General features: G+C 41.5%; 2 long non-coding RNA genes across 8 annotated transcripts in view; one reads left to right on the top strand and one right to left on the bottom strand.

Annotated features, from left to right (window-relative positions):
• The window catches only part of LOC122553721 (uncharacterized), a 324,639-nt gene that overhangs the window by 248,840 nt on the left and 60,291 nt on the right, over window positions 1-15,508 (top strand). For all 4 annotated transcript variants that reach the window (XR_015757931.1, XR_015757933.1, XR_015757932.1 and 1 more), the window contains one exon: window positions 4,699-4,851. This is a non-coding gene — a long non-coding RNA (uncharacterized LOC122553721). The remainder of the gene's footprint in view (window positions 1-4,698; window positions 4,852-15,508) is intronic.
• LOC122553722 (uncharacterized) overlaps window positions 1-15,508 on the bottom strand; it is a 171,733-nt gene that overhangs the window by 147,945 nt on the left and 8,280 nt on the right. The window lies entirely within an intron of this gene.

The following is a 15,508-nucleotide window of genomic DNA, read 5'->3' as shown; positions in this document are numbered from 1 at the left end:
ATCTTCAGTACAACAGCAGGGATGTTGCCATGGACCACAGCTTTTACAATCCAGTGCCTTCAGTTATTTTTCAATATCACATGGAATAAATCACATTGGATTACAGTACTGGGGTTCTCAGTAGGAGTCCAAAGTGTGGTGCTGGAAAAGCGCAGCAGGTCAGGCAGCATCCGAGGGGCAGGAGAATTGATGTTTCGGGCATAAGCCCTTCATCAGGAATGATGGAAGCTGAAATTTATCATCTATTCACAGTCAGCATACTCTTAATAATGATTCGGTTAACAATAGATGGTTTTTATTCACATTTAGCAACGTCTCTTTTTTGACTTTTCCTTTCTTCGACATCTCCATTTCTATTTATGGGGAGGTTGGCCATCCATATCCATTGTAAACCAACTAACTCCCAGATTTACCTTGACTAGATGTCCTCACACTCTACTTCCTATAAATACTCTATTCCATTCTCCCAGTTCCTCCATCTCCATCACATCTGTTCTGATGATGCCGATTCACCAGAATAACACTGGGAGTTTGAAGAATGAAATTATGTGGGCAATTTGTGTCAAGTTGTCATATATTGACTTCAGTTGAGAAAGTCATGGAGTGATCTAATCAAGGCTCTTAAAATGACAATGAAATCAATGGAGTAGATACAGAGAAACTGCTTTTTTCAAGTAGAGGAAACCAGAACAAGGTGTTGGAACAGAAACTACTTAAACAACGAATGGTGATTTTTAAAAAGTTCTAAAATAATGCATGCTGTAACATGAATTTCATTATCTCCTTCATTACCTACAGTCCTTGATTGCTGCCAGACTTAATCTATTATGTTGTCTGTGGAGACTTCACCCATGTTAGCTAGCAAGGATATCTGTGCAATGATCAGTAAGGATAATGATATTTTGATAAGATTTCTCACATGTGTGTAGTTGTATAGCACCTTCCCTCACCTCAGTGTAACATATTCAACATCTAATCAGAAACACAAACAAAAATTGCTGGAAAAGCTCAGCACGTCTGGCAGCATCTATGGAGAGAAATCAGAGTTAATGTTTCAGGTCCAGTGACCCTTGAAGGGACTGGAACAAGGCCCGAAATGTTATAATGTTAATAGCGCTTGTTGAGTTTAATTTTCCAACCACATTGTTTCAATAAAATCAGAACATTACAATGTGGTTATATTGGTTAAAACTAGACTTTTAGATTTCTTTTTAGTTAATAGTCTTTCGGAAGATAGTGACACTGTATAAACGATGTGCTCAAATCTCAGAGTGGTGTTCAAATCCATAACATTGAGATGGAAGCAAGGGCACTTCCGCCAAACCAAGTCAACAACTCAAGGGAATTTGAAGCAAGGAGTAATATCCTGTCGGAATGAGCTTGCACCCAGTCTGTCAAAGGGGCATTGAGAAGGTTAATGGCTCTTTCTGCCTCCATGTATTTTCACAGCAGTGCCACATCTAACCATTATTACACACTGTGGACATTTCAACAGGTTTTACATTATTTTTCTCTCTTATTGGGATGGAACCATCCTCTGAAGAGGACCAGGACAGCCACAAGAGGAAGAACGCTGCATATTTTCCTACTCTAAACAAGGAGGAATAATATTTGTCTACCAATTCTTTAAAATGTAGCAATCCAGTAATAGCTTTGTTCATTATTACAACTACCAATGAATTGCATCATTATTGAAACACTTTGTAGCTTTCTATATGTTATCCTGTAAAATATCCCATAACGTTTGGTTTAAATGGGGTTCTTGAAGTTTATTAATACTTAGATTTTACACACTACAATATCACTGACTTACATGCAAAGTGGTTCTGCACTTACTGATATTACAGTACATCACACACACTGACCAATAACTGACTGGACACACTACATTGTGTATAATGGAGCCAGAGTGACTGAACATGAGGTAGATACCTTTACACTAGAACTTGATGTCATATAACTGTATTAAATGAGACAGACCTGTCTGATCCATGCCTATACTATGTTTTCCCTTTACTTATACACATTGCTTGTCCAAAACATGAAAGGTGGAGCAAAATAAAGTCATGAGGGGCATGGACAGGATAAATAGACAAAGTCTTTTCCCTGGGTTGGGAGAATCCAGAACTAGGGGGCATAGGTCCAGAGTGAGAGAAGAAAGATATAAAAGAGACCTAAGGGGTAACTTTTTCACTCAGATGGTGGTGTGTGTATGGAATGACCTGCCAGAGGAAGTTTAAAATATCTGGTCGGCATGGACAAATTGTATCCATGTTCTACCTCTCTATGACTCCATGACTCTAAAGAATGGAAACCCATGTGTTCTGATAAATATATCCAATCAGACGTATTGAAGGGAAACCTATAGGGATTTGAGTGACACGGGCTATGGCAATATTTGAAGTAGAATCAAATGAGCAGTCTCATGAGGCCTAGCTTGACATCAGGGACATTTTGCTCCACCTTTTATGTTTTGGACAAGCAATGTGAATGAGTGTCTCACCAGGCAGCATTGAGTCACCAATGAAGCGGGGTTACAGCTTGTTAAACATTTTGGTAGCAACCCAACTCACCTCATCAGTTTTCAGCTCCCTATCCTACTAAACAGACTGAACAAGCTCAACATTGAGAAAACTCCATATGGAAATCAGAGCAGGTACCTGGCAACTTTAGCTTGCCACTTGTTCCAAAGCACCTCTTTGTTGGTCAGCACCAAATAGCACCTTGGGGCATGAAGCATAGGCACCCACCACACACACACACACACACACACTCCAGCATCTGCAACTGCTCATGCCCATTATGCCCATCTCTATGCCAAATTTTAGCAAGAAGTTGCCCTTCACCAGGCAGGTAATGGGAAGATAAATACTTCATAGGGCACCTAGGTGGCATAGCTGGCAGTTCATTGCAAATACCGGAGCACATTTGTAAACATATTCCTATTTAAGTGCAGGTTACCCATCCTGCATCTTAGAACCTTATCTGACGGAATGCTACCCTTCCCCCCTGTGTCCAGTGTAGCCTGCAGCTTAGACATGCCAACAATCATGCTGTATTGTTCCCCCACCCCTGCCCCCACTAACACTCCCCTCCAAAGCCACGGTCATTGTAATCATCAATAAGCCTTGCAGTAACCTACCACCATCTCCCCCTCCCTTCTATCTTGCGTTTCTCCCCATCATGATTATTGTCCTTTTTGCATCCCAACATGCTGCCTCCAATTCCCACATTTGATTCCCCAGCTTCCCTCCCACAGCAGTGACCCAATGATCTCCACCCTTTGACTTTCGCTGAGTGTCTCCAGCACTGACCATGGCCAACACTCCATTCTGTAGTGATACAGGCCCCTTAACCTTGACCTCCGCCCCCCTCCCCAAAGCAGGTGAGTGAATGTGCCGGAGCCCCTGGACTGAGATCAGATACTGCCCTTCACTCATTGTACCAAGACCCCTTGACTGAAGGCTGTCATCTTGCTTTTCATTTCACTCGTTCAACACCCACCTCCCTCCTTTTTCTCATTGCAGGAGAAAACAGCCCACAATAGGCTGGAGGAAGCCAAGAGAAGTGGTGCGATGCTTGCCTTTCATTTTTTTATCTGTAGGGGGTGAGAATCCTTTCCCTCGTGGGACAGGACCATGTTAATTTTAGTTGTCCTCCATGTCCTGGCAACCAAGTGAGAATCATTGTCTGTTGAATTACTCTCCCAATTTCCATCACTCTGAATGTACTCCTCATATGCCTGAACTCCTGCTTTGCTCCTCATTCTCTCTTCCCTACACAATCCCTGTCACCAAGAGTCGGAACCACATGCTAGTGAACACATCACTGCAATGTCTCTGCAACTAGTCATACAGCTAAAGCACTTCCTGCAGGAGGACTTGGAGGACAGTTCATCCCTAGGAGAGGAGAGGATCCCATAGTATCAGCAATCAACCAGTTTCTGCAAGTGCACAAGCTGACACAGGAGCAGCAGACAGGTTTGGAGAGGACACCGGTGAACTGATAAATGTTAGGGAATTCTACCAGTGCTGTTTATACTGTGCTGCCTTTGGCATGTGAGTATCTGGTTGCTTCAATGGATAGGTTGGTGGCTACAATCCTTTGCGTTAGCCATTGCTGCTCAGAACCAACAGCAAAGCAAGAGGGGATAAGGGACATTGACCCTCTTCCTCACAAGGAGACAGGGCAGTGTCATGGGGGACCCAGCAGGAACTGCACGCAGGGCCTCCTACGGTCACCTCTCAGGACACTCTAGAGGTGCACTAACACCATGCCTTACATCTTCAACCGTTTGGGAGTGCAAGCCAACAAGAGGGAACGTGTAAGGTACACAGAATCGCTTCTGTGTTCACAGCTGTCATTCACCTGTATGGTCTGGGCATCTGTTAATGCTGTCGCCTTTGGAAGAGCTTCATGAGGCAGGAAAATGGAGACCCTCCTTCACAGAATCATCACTTACTCTACCCTCTGCTTGTGATGGCAGTCATTTTCATCTTTATTGTACACTTGAGGATTGGATGTGAATGGAAGGAAATGATGGAAATATGTCACAAAGCAAGACACAAACTCAACCTCTCAGCTTAGATTCCTGATCAAATCTACATTTTCCCTGTTGGTTGCCTTCCACTTTGACCCTATTTGTTTTGAGGTTCCCCTCATCCCTTTCTAAGGTTATTTAACTGTTTATCTCTTCAGTTTCTCCTCAGGTAAAAAGCTTTTGGACCAGACAGTGAAGGAAAACTGATTTATAATACAGAACTGGAAGATTCTCGCTGCCTGTTTCCTCAGCTTCCTGAAAAACAACAAACAAAGCAACACAGGAACATTTAACCACTCAGAACTCAAAAGGTATTTACAAATTTCACCAGATTTCACCAAGCATAGAAGACTTCCATTAAACAGCCATGGTTTCACACCTCTAATACCTCGAGTACAATTTATTTAACTGTATATTCTTGACCTTTTATACCACACACTGTGGGATCATGTTCAAATAATGACCAAAATCAAATAGCCTCTTTTATTCAGAAACCACAAGTAGCACAAGTTCGAGGCAGGAATCAAATCCTGAAATACTGTTCATGCACTAGCCTTTTTACACACAGTTCTTACATATATTAAAATTCCATTACAATAATGTTACATTTCATATCTATGGTACACTAAGGTTTGAGGGGCTTCTGCCCTGGGAGACAGGAAATGGGTTAAAACATGTGTTAAGTGCTGGCTGCTACTTCTGATGGGATTAAGAGTGTCTGTCCAGTCTGCTTGTATAATTAAGATATGCTAGTCCATTTGTCTTTAAAGTTAGTAAATATTAGTAAAACTACTAGGCCTATATGCTCTAAATAAGTTAGAAATTGTGCCTGTGCTTAATAAAAGAATAAAGGATATTAAACTGTTTGTTGAAGCTGGGTTGTGAGGCTTGTTTGCTAGTTGCTGGTGTGAGCTTCATTCATTCATGCAATTTCACATAAGCGCTGTTTTGACAGTTAGTTTCTTAAAGGGATAATGGCCCAGTTAAAAGGTATTCAACAAGTACATACTAATTGGGGAAAATATTTGGTGTTCTGTAATCTATTCAGATCCGAGCGATGGTTTGTAAGGGCTGATTAATACTATAATGTTTCATGAATGATGGGGTTGGCAATGTTCTGAATATGCTACACTTATTCAGAGGTAAATAGGCCTAAACACTGCTTGTAGCAAAAGCTGATAAGATGTGAAAATGCAGTAATGGGTTTGAAGGGTTTTTTTATTTAGAATGGGTTGTTTTAACTTGGTCTATCTCATAATAGTAAAATATATACAAAACTGTGGTTTTATGAATGAATGAATGAAACTGTGTTATAGTAGGGCCCCCTATGGTCATCTCTCAGGACACTCTAGAGATGCACTTACACCATGCCTTACACCTTCAGCCTTTTGGGAGTGCAAGCCAACAAGAGGGAAGGTGTAAAGTTCACAGAAGCGCTTTGGTGTTCACAGCTGTCATTCACCTGTACGGTCTGGGCATCTGTAAATGCTGTCGCCCTTGGAAGACCCTCACGAGGCATGAAAGTGAAGACCCCCTTTCACAGAATCATCACTTACTCTACCCTTTGCTTGGGCTGCCAACCATTTCCATCTCTATTGTACACTTGAGGATTGGAAGCGGATGGGAGGAAATAATTTCACAACGTTTCACAAACTCAACCTCTCAGCCTAGAACCATGACCAAACTGTGTTACAGTAGGGAGTTATGAATGAATGAAATGGGAAAACGGTGCTTGCTTGTCAGTGGGTTAGTAAATGAGTTATGAATAAATAAACATAAAGCGTTTGTGAGTGGGAAATATAAAGCGCTTATAAGTGGGTTAGTGAAGGGACCTAGAATATAATCTCTCACACACTGCCCTTCATAAACTTTACACCTGTGTTTGGTGTATGTTTTATGTGCATTTTTTTCCTTAGGGTTCTTCCATATGTATCTGCCATGGAGCCTTATCCCCAGAGCAGAAACTTTGGCCTCTGGATTACAAGTCGAATGATGTTGACATGACATCAGTACTTCCCCCATATATCACAGGAAAACAGGATATTTCATTATTCAGCCATAATGATCTCATAATTGAGGCAGATGGCACCATTAAAGTAAGCAATACTCTTGCAAACATTCTGCAGGATAGGCAGCTTTTTTCTAAAAAAAACAATCAAGGTGTTCACCTTCTGGAAACATATAACCAAGCATCATGAATGGGACAACTTCAATTTTAAATCAATGGAAGGAATGTCCCCAGCAGCACACCAACAATTTTCTGATTAAATGCAGGCACTAGAGTAGAATCCCACTCCATGTATCTTGTCAGATTAGTCCTCCCAGAATATAGTGTGGAACTGAAGTATGTTACAAACATAAGGTGCAATCAATACCTCACACACTGCAGCAACTATACTCCACAAATAGCTATCAGGATGTCTTACTAATGAGTAGTTAAGTGGTTTGGTTGAGTGTGGTCTGGTTCAAAGCAGTTGAGAAATGCTTAATTTAGCTGCAGGACTTTAATAAAAACTCAATCTAAACACAATAATTTTTCATGGAAATAATTTAAGATGACCATATTAGTAAGGAACTTATTTTCTTGTCCTCTTGCTTTCCCTACCTCCCCATTCAGGAGGGTTTGGAGTGACAGAGGTGAAAGATGTTATTAATTTTTGGATGATCTGTTCAAAGGTTGTGGGGTCGAGTAGGAAAGCATCTGTTAATACTTTCGAAGTGCATGTAGTCTCAGAGAGAAAGTAGCTGAGAAGTTCAGTTGTTCTATCTCAATTTTTCCAATCTAAGCATATTATATAGTATGCAGGGCGTTTGTGCTCACTTTGCACAGGAAGTACCTCTTAGACATGTTAGTAATAAAAGAAAGAGAGGCACTCAAAGCCCGCACTTAAACAAGCATCAAATCCTTTCGGGGGCCGTGAGACCTCCTCTGCAAACTGCGATGTCCGCTGGTGAGTTGACCTGCATCCAAACTAGTGGTTCTCTTTAAAATACTTTTTTTTCTATAAACATTTGCCAAAATATGACATTGGGAAGTGCAAGAATTGCTCCATGTTGGAACACAGTTGTACAAATGAATGTTGTTGTTGCTTCTAAAGGCTTCAAAATGGTGCATGTTAGAATCTGCATTCGGCTCCATCCAATAGAATAATGTTTTATGGTCTGAAATGATGACAATCGGAAGCACAGCTCCAGATGACTCGAGGACAGATGTGTCATCTAAGACTCCCAATTTAGTAACAATGTCTAGGTATCTAAGAAAAAATGTATCTAATTGCTATCATGCAATAAACTACATATTGTGAAAAGAATGCCTTATTGTTAAGACTTACTAGTATGTCATCTCTCTAAGATTGCAAATCAATTAGACCAAGTCAGGAGGAATGCTGGCAGCATTCTTTGATGTATTAAGCACATGGTTTTGAATGCTTAAGCTTTACTGTGCTGGTTAGGATATCTTTTGAACATTCCGTTATCCAGACATTGCCATTTCTGATTTAATGACATCAATGTGCAAGTATAGATGCCAGCTGGCAAGGAGTTATTTAGTGGTGCAATCATTGGTCATTTCTGTCTAATGGGAGGCAGCAACTCTCTCATTCTCTGAGAAATTATCTGATTACAGACATCTTAAGTGCTATTGTTTGCAAATCATTATGAATTACAAAATATAGAAAAACCACTTTGTCCTACCGTGATACCCAGTGAGTTCCTCATTGTAGTCTAGCTGCTTCTAGTCTAAGGCACAGTAGCATTTTTACAGTCTGCAGCAGGGGCATCACTCATCATGCTTCCTTTGTAATGTAGAATTTCAAATAAAGCAACAAGTGCTAGAAACAATGATATAGTGGAGTATGAGATATGTCACTGATCTGCATCACCTCCACCACTGTATTCCCATGACAAAGTTCAAACTGCCAATGAGCTCATCAGATATTGACATTTAGAAGCATAAAGTGGTCAATGCAAGAAATTCAAGCTCCAAGTGGCAAAGGTGTATAAGAGAGAGAAAAACAAAGATAAATCATTACATAAAAGTGGTTCACTTAACCACCTCCTGACTGCAATCCAGTTTTTCCCTCCTGACAAGAAATCTAATCAGGTTGATGAAGAGGCAGCAACAGGAAATGACCATCCCTCCTGTGAAACTGTATTTAAAAACCACAAGTCCCTGAAGCGAGTGCAGCCCCAGATCTCATGCTACACTAGTGAAGTAATAGGAATGTTGAATACCACAAAGGTCTATTGTTGAAAGTGTATTGCACTTTATTGAACAATGTAATAGTTCATCAAGATAGCACAGTGCTGATGTTAGATGGACCGTGGATGTTAAATGTTCTCTGGTGTGATTCAAGAAAGAATATTAAATTTTAATGGCATCCAGGCTATTGATCATTCCTTGACTGACACTGTTAAAAATCACACAACGCCAGGTTATAGCCCAACAGGTTTATTTGGAAGCACTAGCTTTCGGAACACTGCTCCTTCATCAGGTGGTTCAGAGCAGCGCTCCAAAAGCTAGTGCTTCCAATTAAACCTGTTGGACTATAACCTGGTGTTGTGTGATTTTTAACTTTGTACACCCCAGTCCAACACCGGTACCTCCAAATTATTTACTGACACTGTCATTCTATTTATTAGTCTACAGGAATGCAGACATGATATGAAGCAACCTGCTATCCATACTCAGCCCATCCCATTCCAACTTGACTTCTGAAATGGTCTGGCAAACCAATCAATTATATTATGGATGGACATGAAAGCCAGTGTCACTAACACCCCAAAGAGACATTGAAATCTTCCATTTCCAACAGTGTTTTCCCTGTTCCCTTCACCACCCCTCTGTGGAACAAGTTCACTCTTCATATTTAATCCAGTAAGGTTCCTTTTTTTCTGTCCCAAAGCAGTTGTTTACTCTTGTCCCTCTTCCCCTTATTGGAAATGATCCAAACTTCAATTTTACTGATTTAAGTGCACAAGGTTGCATCCTGTGAATTTTCAATTCTTTATAGAAATATTATTGGATGCTGGATTGATTTCCTTTGAATTAGAATTTTTTTTGATTCATAAACAGTCACACTGAATTTGCATCCGTTTTGTTTATTACTTATATAAACAAACAACATCAGGAAAGATACTTTGCATTTTTGTGAGAATTTTCCCACACAGCAATATAACCACAAGTTTAAGAAGTTTAGCTGGACTTTTCATCAAGTATGCAATTTACTGTGTGCCACAATGTTTGGATTAGATACTTGCCGCATTCTAAAAGATCACACAGGCTGATGGTTCTCCATCTTCATACTACAGAGCACATACTGCAAATGCTATTCTCTGATGGGAGCAAGGTATGATATGTGTGAATGCATACTTTAATCTTGCTGTTTATTAGTAAATAGGCATTCATTTACAAAACTGGTAAAAAGGTAAGATAATAAAGAAACTTGCACAAGTGCTCCATCTGAACCAGACCGAAACCAATGTTCCTTGGGGGAGTTTTCACTACTGCTGTTGGGGAGCTTTTAAACTAATGTGGCAGGGGGCTGGGAACCAGAAGAGAAAACAAGTAGGCAGTGAGGTGGAGACTGGAGACTGTAAGAATTATGAAGATAGCATTAATAAAAGGAAGAGTAGGCAGACTGCAGATGAGTGCAAAAAAACTGGTGGCCTGAAATGCATCTACATTAATGCAAGGAGCATAGTGTGTAAGGCAGATGAACCTAGGGCTTGGATTGGTGCCTGAGAGTATCACGTTATTGCAATCACAGAGACTTGGTTGAAGGAAGGGCAAGATGATTGGCAACTAAATGTTCCAGGATATAGACGCTTAAGACAGAACAGGGAGGGAAGTAAAAGGGGGTATGGAGTTGCATTACTGGTCAGGGATGATATCACGGCTGTGCTAAAGGAGGACACTATGGAGATCTTGGGGAGTGAGGCTTTATGGGTGGAGCTGAGAAATAAGAAGGGTGCAGTTAGAAGGGGGCTGTATTACAGGCATCCCAATAATGAGCGTGAGGTAGAAGAACAAATAGGTAAGATTATGGAAAGATGTATAGGCAATAGGGTAGTGGTGATAGGAGATTTTAATTTTCCCAATATTGACTGGGATACACTTAGCGTCAGAGGTCTGGATGGGGTAGAATTTGTAAGAAGCATCCAGGAGAGTTTTCTAGAGCAGTATGTCAATAGTCCGATGAGGGAAAGGGCCATATTGGACCTGGTACTGGGAAATGAGCCAGGACAGGTGGTAGAAGATGCGGTGGGGAATTTCTTTGGGAACAGTGGCCACAATTCTGTAAGTTTTAGAATACTCATAGATAAAGAAGAGAATGGTCCTGAGGGAAGAGTACTAAACTGGGCCAAGGCCAATTATATCAAAATTAGGCAAGAGCTCAGAAATGTGGATTAGACACAGCTATTTGAAGGGAAGTCCACATTTGAGATGTGGGAGGCTTTCAAAGATAGGGTAAAGATAGTACAGGATAGGCATGTCCTGTTGAAGGCAAAGGATAGGAAGGGCAAGATCCATGAACCGTGGATGACAGGAGAAATTGTACAACTAGCCAAGAGGAAAAGGGAAGCGTACATAAGGTCTAGGCAGCTAAGAACAGAACGGGCCCTGGAGGAATATCAGAAGAGTAGGACAAGTCTTAAATGAGGAATCAAATGGGCTAAAAGGGGTCATGAAATAGCTTTAGCAAGCAGAATTAAGGAGAATCCCAAAGTATTTTATAAGATTCAAACGGGTAACTAAAGAAAGGATTGGTCCAATACAGGATAATGAAGGAAGGCTGTGTGTCGAACCTGAGAGAATGGGTGAGATTCTGAATGATTACTTTGCATTAGTGTTCACTGAGGAGAGGAACATGATGAATCTTGAGAATAGAGATAGAAGTTTGATTAGTCTGGATCACATTGGCATAAGTAGGGAATATGTGTTGGGTAGGCTAGAGATTATTAGATTAGATTACTTACAGTGTGGAAACAGGCCCTTCGGCCCAACAAGTCCATACCGCCCCGCCGAAGCGCAACCCACCCATACCCCTTACCTAACACTACGGGCAATTTAGCATGGCCAATTCACCCGACCTGCACATCTTTGGACTGTGGGAGGAAACCGGAGCACCCGGAGGAAACCCACGCAGACACAGGGAGAATGTGCAAACTCCACACAGTCAGTCGCCTGAGGTGGGAATTGAACCCAGGTCTCTGGCGCTGTGAGACAGCAGTGCTAACCACTGTGCCACCATGCCGCCCACTAAAGTGGACAAATCCCCAGGACTGGATGGGATCCATCCCAGGTTACTGACAGAGGTGAGAGAGGAAATAGCTGAGGCCCTGACAGATATCTTTGTGGCATCCTTAAATACAGGTGAGATGCTGGAGGACTGGAAGGTTGCTCATGTTGTCCCCCTGTACAAGAAGGGTAGTAGGAATATTCTGGGTAACTACAGACCAGTAAGCATGACGTCGGTGATGGGGAGGTTGCTGAGAGGGTACTGAGGGATAAGATCTATTTATATTTAGAAAAGAAAGGGCTTATCAGTGACAGGCAACATAGTTTTGTGCGCGGGAGATCGTGTCTGACCAACTTAATAGAGTTCTTCAAGGAAGTGACCAAGTTGAGAGATGAAGGAAACGCTGTTGATGTCATATACATGGACTTTAGTAAGGTGTTTGATAAGGTTCCCCATTGCAGACTAATGGAGAAAGTGAAGTCACATGGTGTGCAGGGTGTTCTAGCTAGATGGATAAAGAACTAGTTGAACAACAGGAGACAGAGAGTAGTAGTTGAAGGGAGTTTCTTGAAATGGAGAAAGGTGACCAGTGGTGTTCCACAGGGATCAGTGCTGGGGCCACTGTTGTTTGTAATATACATAAATGATCTGGGAGAGGGCACTGTTGGTATGGTCAGCAAGTTTGCAGATGACACGAAGATTGGTGGAGTAGCAGAAAGCATAAGGGACAGTCAGAGAATACAGGAGAATATAGATAGAGTGGAGAGTTGGGCGGAAAGGTGGCAGATGGTTTTCAATCCAGACAAATGTGAGGTGATGCATTTAGACAAGGCTAATTCTAGAGCGAATTATACAATGAATGGAAGAGCCTTGGGAAAAGTTGATGGGCAGAGAGATATCTGGGAGTTCAGGTCCATTGTACCCTGAAGGTTGCTGCACAGGTGGATGGAGTGGTCAAGAAGGCATATAGTATGCTTGCCTTCATTGGACGGGGTATTGAGTATAAAAGCTGGCAAGTCATGGTAACATTGTACAAGACATTGGTTCGGCTGCATTTAGAATACTGTTCTGGTCGACACATTACCAAAAGGATGTGGACGCTTTGGAGAGGATGCAGAGAAGGTTTACGAGGATGTTGCCTGGTATGGAAGGTGCTAGCTATGAAGAGAGGTTGAGAAGGTTAGGTTTATTTTCATTCGAAAAAAGGAGATTGAGGTTTACAAAATCATGAAGGGTATAGACAGGGTGGATAGAGACAAGCTTTTTCCCAGGGTGAAGGATTCAATAACGAGAGGTCAGGCTTTCAAGGTGAGAGGTGGAAAGTTTAAGGGAGATACATGCGGCAAGTACTTTACACAGCGGGTGGTGGGCATTTGCCAGCAGAGGTGGTAGAGGCAGGCACAGTAGATTCCTTTAAGATGCGTCTGGACAGATGCATGAGTAGGTGGGGAGCAGAGGGATACAGATGCTTAGGAATTGGGCGAGAGATTTAGACAGTACATTTGGATTGGCTCAGGCTTGGAGGGCCAAAGGGCCTGTTCCTGGGCTGTAAATTTTCTTTGTTCTTTGTTTTTTGCTTAACTGCTTCTATTGAATGCCCAAAATTGATGTCTCTTTACTGATTTTGCTAACTGCGCAAAATGGACAGGTAATATGTGTGAGGAGTAAAGAAAACTCACTAGAAGAATGCCATTAATGCATTTGACTTGTCCAGCAGAGTTCACTATATCATCAATGCTCTACAACTTGTCTCACTGCTGACAAAATTATTATCCACATCGTCTTTGTATGTGCCCAAAATGTCCAGCTCACTGGAATTAGTCAGCACCTCAGGAACAGTTAACTATGGCATCAATACACCATGATTAAAAGCTCTCATCCACTCAATACTCCAAATTTTGCAATTCCTAACCTCCCAAAAAATTTCCCTAAACGATGTGCAGGCATGTGGTTCTAGGGATTTTAACTTTCTCAAGAGAGTTACCATTTGTCTAATGCATTGCAAACTTTAAATAAATAAATCTTAACCAGGACTTACCATCAGCTTCAAAGTGAACCACAACTCACATACACTGCAGCAAATTTATCTGGTTAGTTTTTTGTCCTTGCAATTACCGAAGTTTTAATCCTAACTCGACATTGACTGTAATCTGGAAAGCTGCATCATTTATTAATTTCTTTTCAAAAATTTTGAATATTGTGCATAACGTTAGACATTGTTCAGCCCAAGCATCAATATATAAATATTGCATTACCTCACATTTCACTTTCATCACTTGATCACTTCATCATTCTTGAGACACACCTGTTTTCCACATAAGATAGTTCAAAAACATTTCACTTGTATTGTTCCAAAAATGAAAAGCAAACACACACACACACTCATGCATTAAAATCACAAAATATGCAGCAGACCCATGTACCAGAAAGGAAGCAATTCTAATCTCACTGCAGAATCATCTGATGGCCAACACTATGGTTTCAATGACAAAAGATTCAATGTACTCAGCTAAGCCATGGCCAAACATGTCAAACTTGAATAAAGCTCAGAATAAAATGAAAACACCAAGGTAATGTTTGCATGAGAAAAACATCCAGTTCCTTTTTCTGTTTAATCGAGGAAAATAGGAATCATCAAGATTAGTATCACCAAAATGGGGTGGCGCAGTGGCTCAGTGGCTAGGACTGCTTCCTCACAGTGCCAGGGACCCGGGCTCAATTTCAGCATTGGATGATTGTCTGTATGGAGTTTGCACATTCTCCCTGTGTCTGTGTGGGTTTCCTCCCACAGTCCAAAGATGTGCAGGTTAGGTCAATTGGCCATGCTGAATTGCTAATAGGCAATTGTATGTCAGGGGCAAATGTAGGGGAATGGGTCTGGGTGGGTTATTTTTTGGAGGGTCAGTGTGGACTTGTTGGACCAAAGGGCATGTTTCCACACTGTAGGGATTCTAATTCTAAAACTAAAGCGCAACTGTCAAATTCTGTGGTTGAAAAGTTATTGCATATATTAATATATTAGTTTACTAAGCTTATACATTTATATCAAGTAAGGCTTTGAAGATTAGTACTCAGCTCACTAGGCATTTTTATGTGGGTCAGAAGACAAAATAAAACACAGATCTGTTGGTGGATTAGCTTTGACATAAATGCTTGATCTATCCTCCAGTTCATGTTATCTGTTGCTTTCTACCACTGTTGAGGAATAAATTACGTAACTGGTGATCTTCTCCCTGAACTAATATTAGTTGGGTTTGGGAACCCAATATCACAATTAAGCAAAGGGAAGTGAGTGGGACATGGCATGGGTCAGTTGGCCACTTGACACATAAGATGGCCACCAGACCAGAATGTGGAGAGAGACAGCAGAACATATACAGACACTGCCTGGGTCCACCAGAATGCCAGCACAATGCACACACAACCTCGTTGATTAGTTTAAGACGAGTGGGGGGGGGGGGGAGAATACATATGAGTAGTGTACACTGCCCTCCGAAGTGTCTGGATCCAGCCAACGCCTTTGATAGAAATGCTAACAGCTTGATACGGACTCAATACAGAGCGCTAAAAGCCAGGGCTGCAGTAATCGTCCTTCTCAGGAAGAGCGATTAGCACCCATTACTACAGCAATGGACTTCCGTGCAGACATTGAAACTGAAAATGCCTGTGTTGAAACTGACAACGACCAATTAATAAAGGCTGCACTGGAACTGACAATGACTGCACT

Source organism: Chiloscyllium plagiosum, unplaced genomic scaffold (assembly GCF_037043375.1).
Source record: "Chiloscyllium plagiosum isolate Xiang-an unplaced genomic scaffold, Cpla_swu_hap1 HiC_scaffold_8, whole genome shotgun sequence".
Lineage (NCBI taxonomy): Eukaryota > Metazoa > Chordata > Chondrichthyes > Orectolobiformes > Hemiscylliidae > Chiloscyllium > Chiloscyllium plagiosum.
The sequence above is the reverse complement of the archived record's forward strand: the minus strand, read 5'-3'. Positions and strand labels throughout refer to the sequence as shown.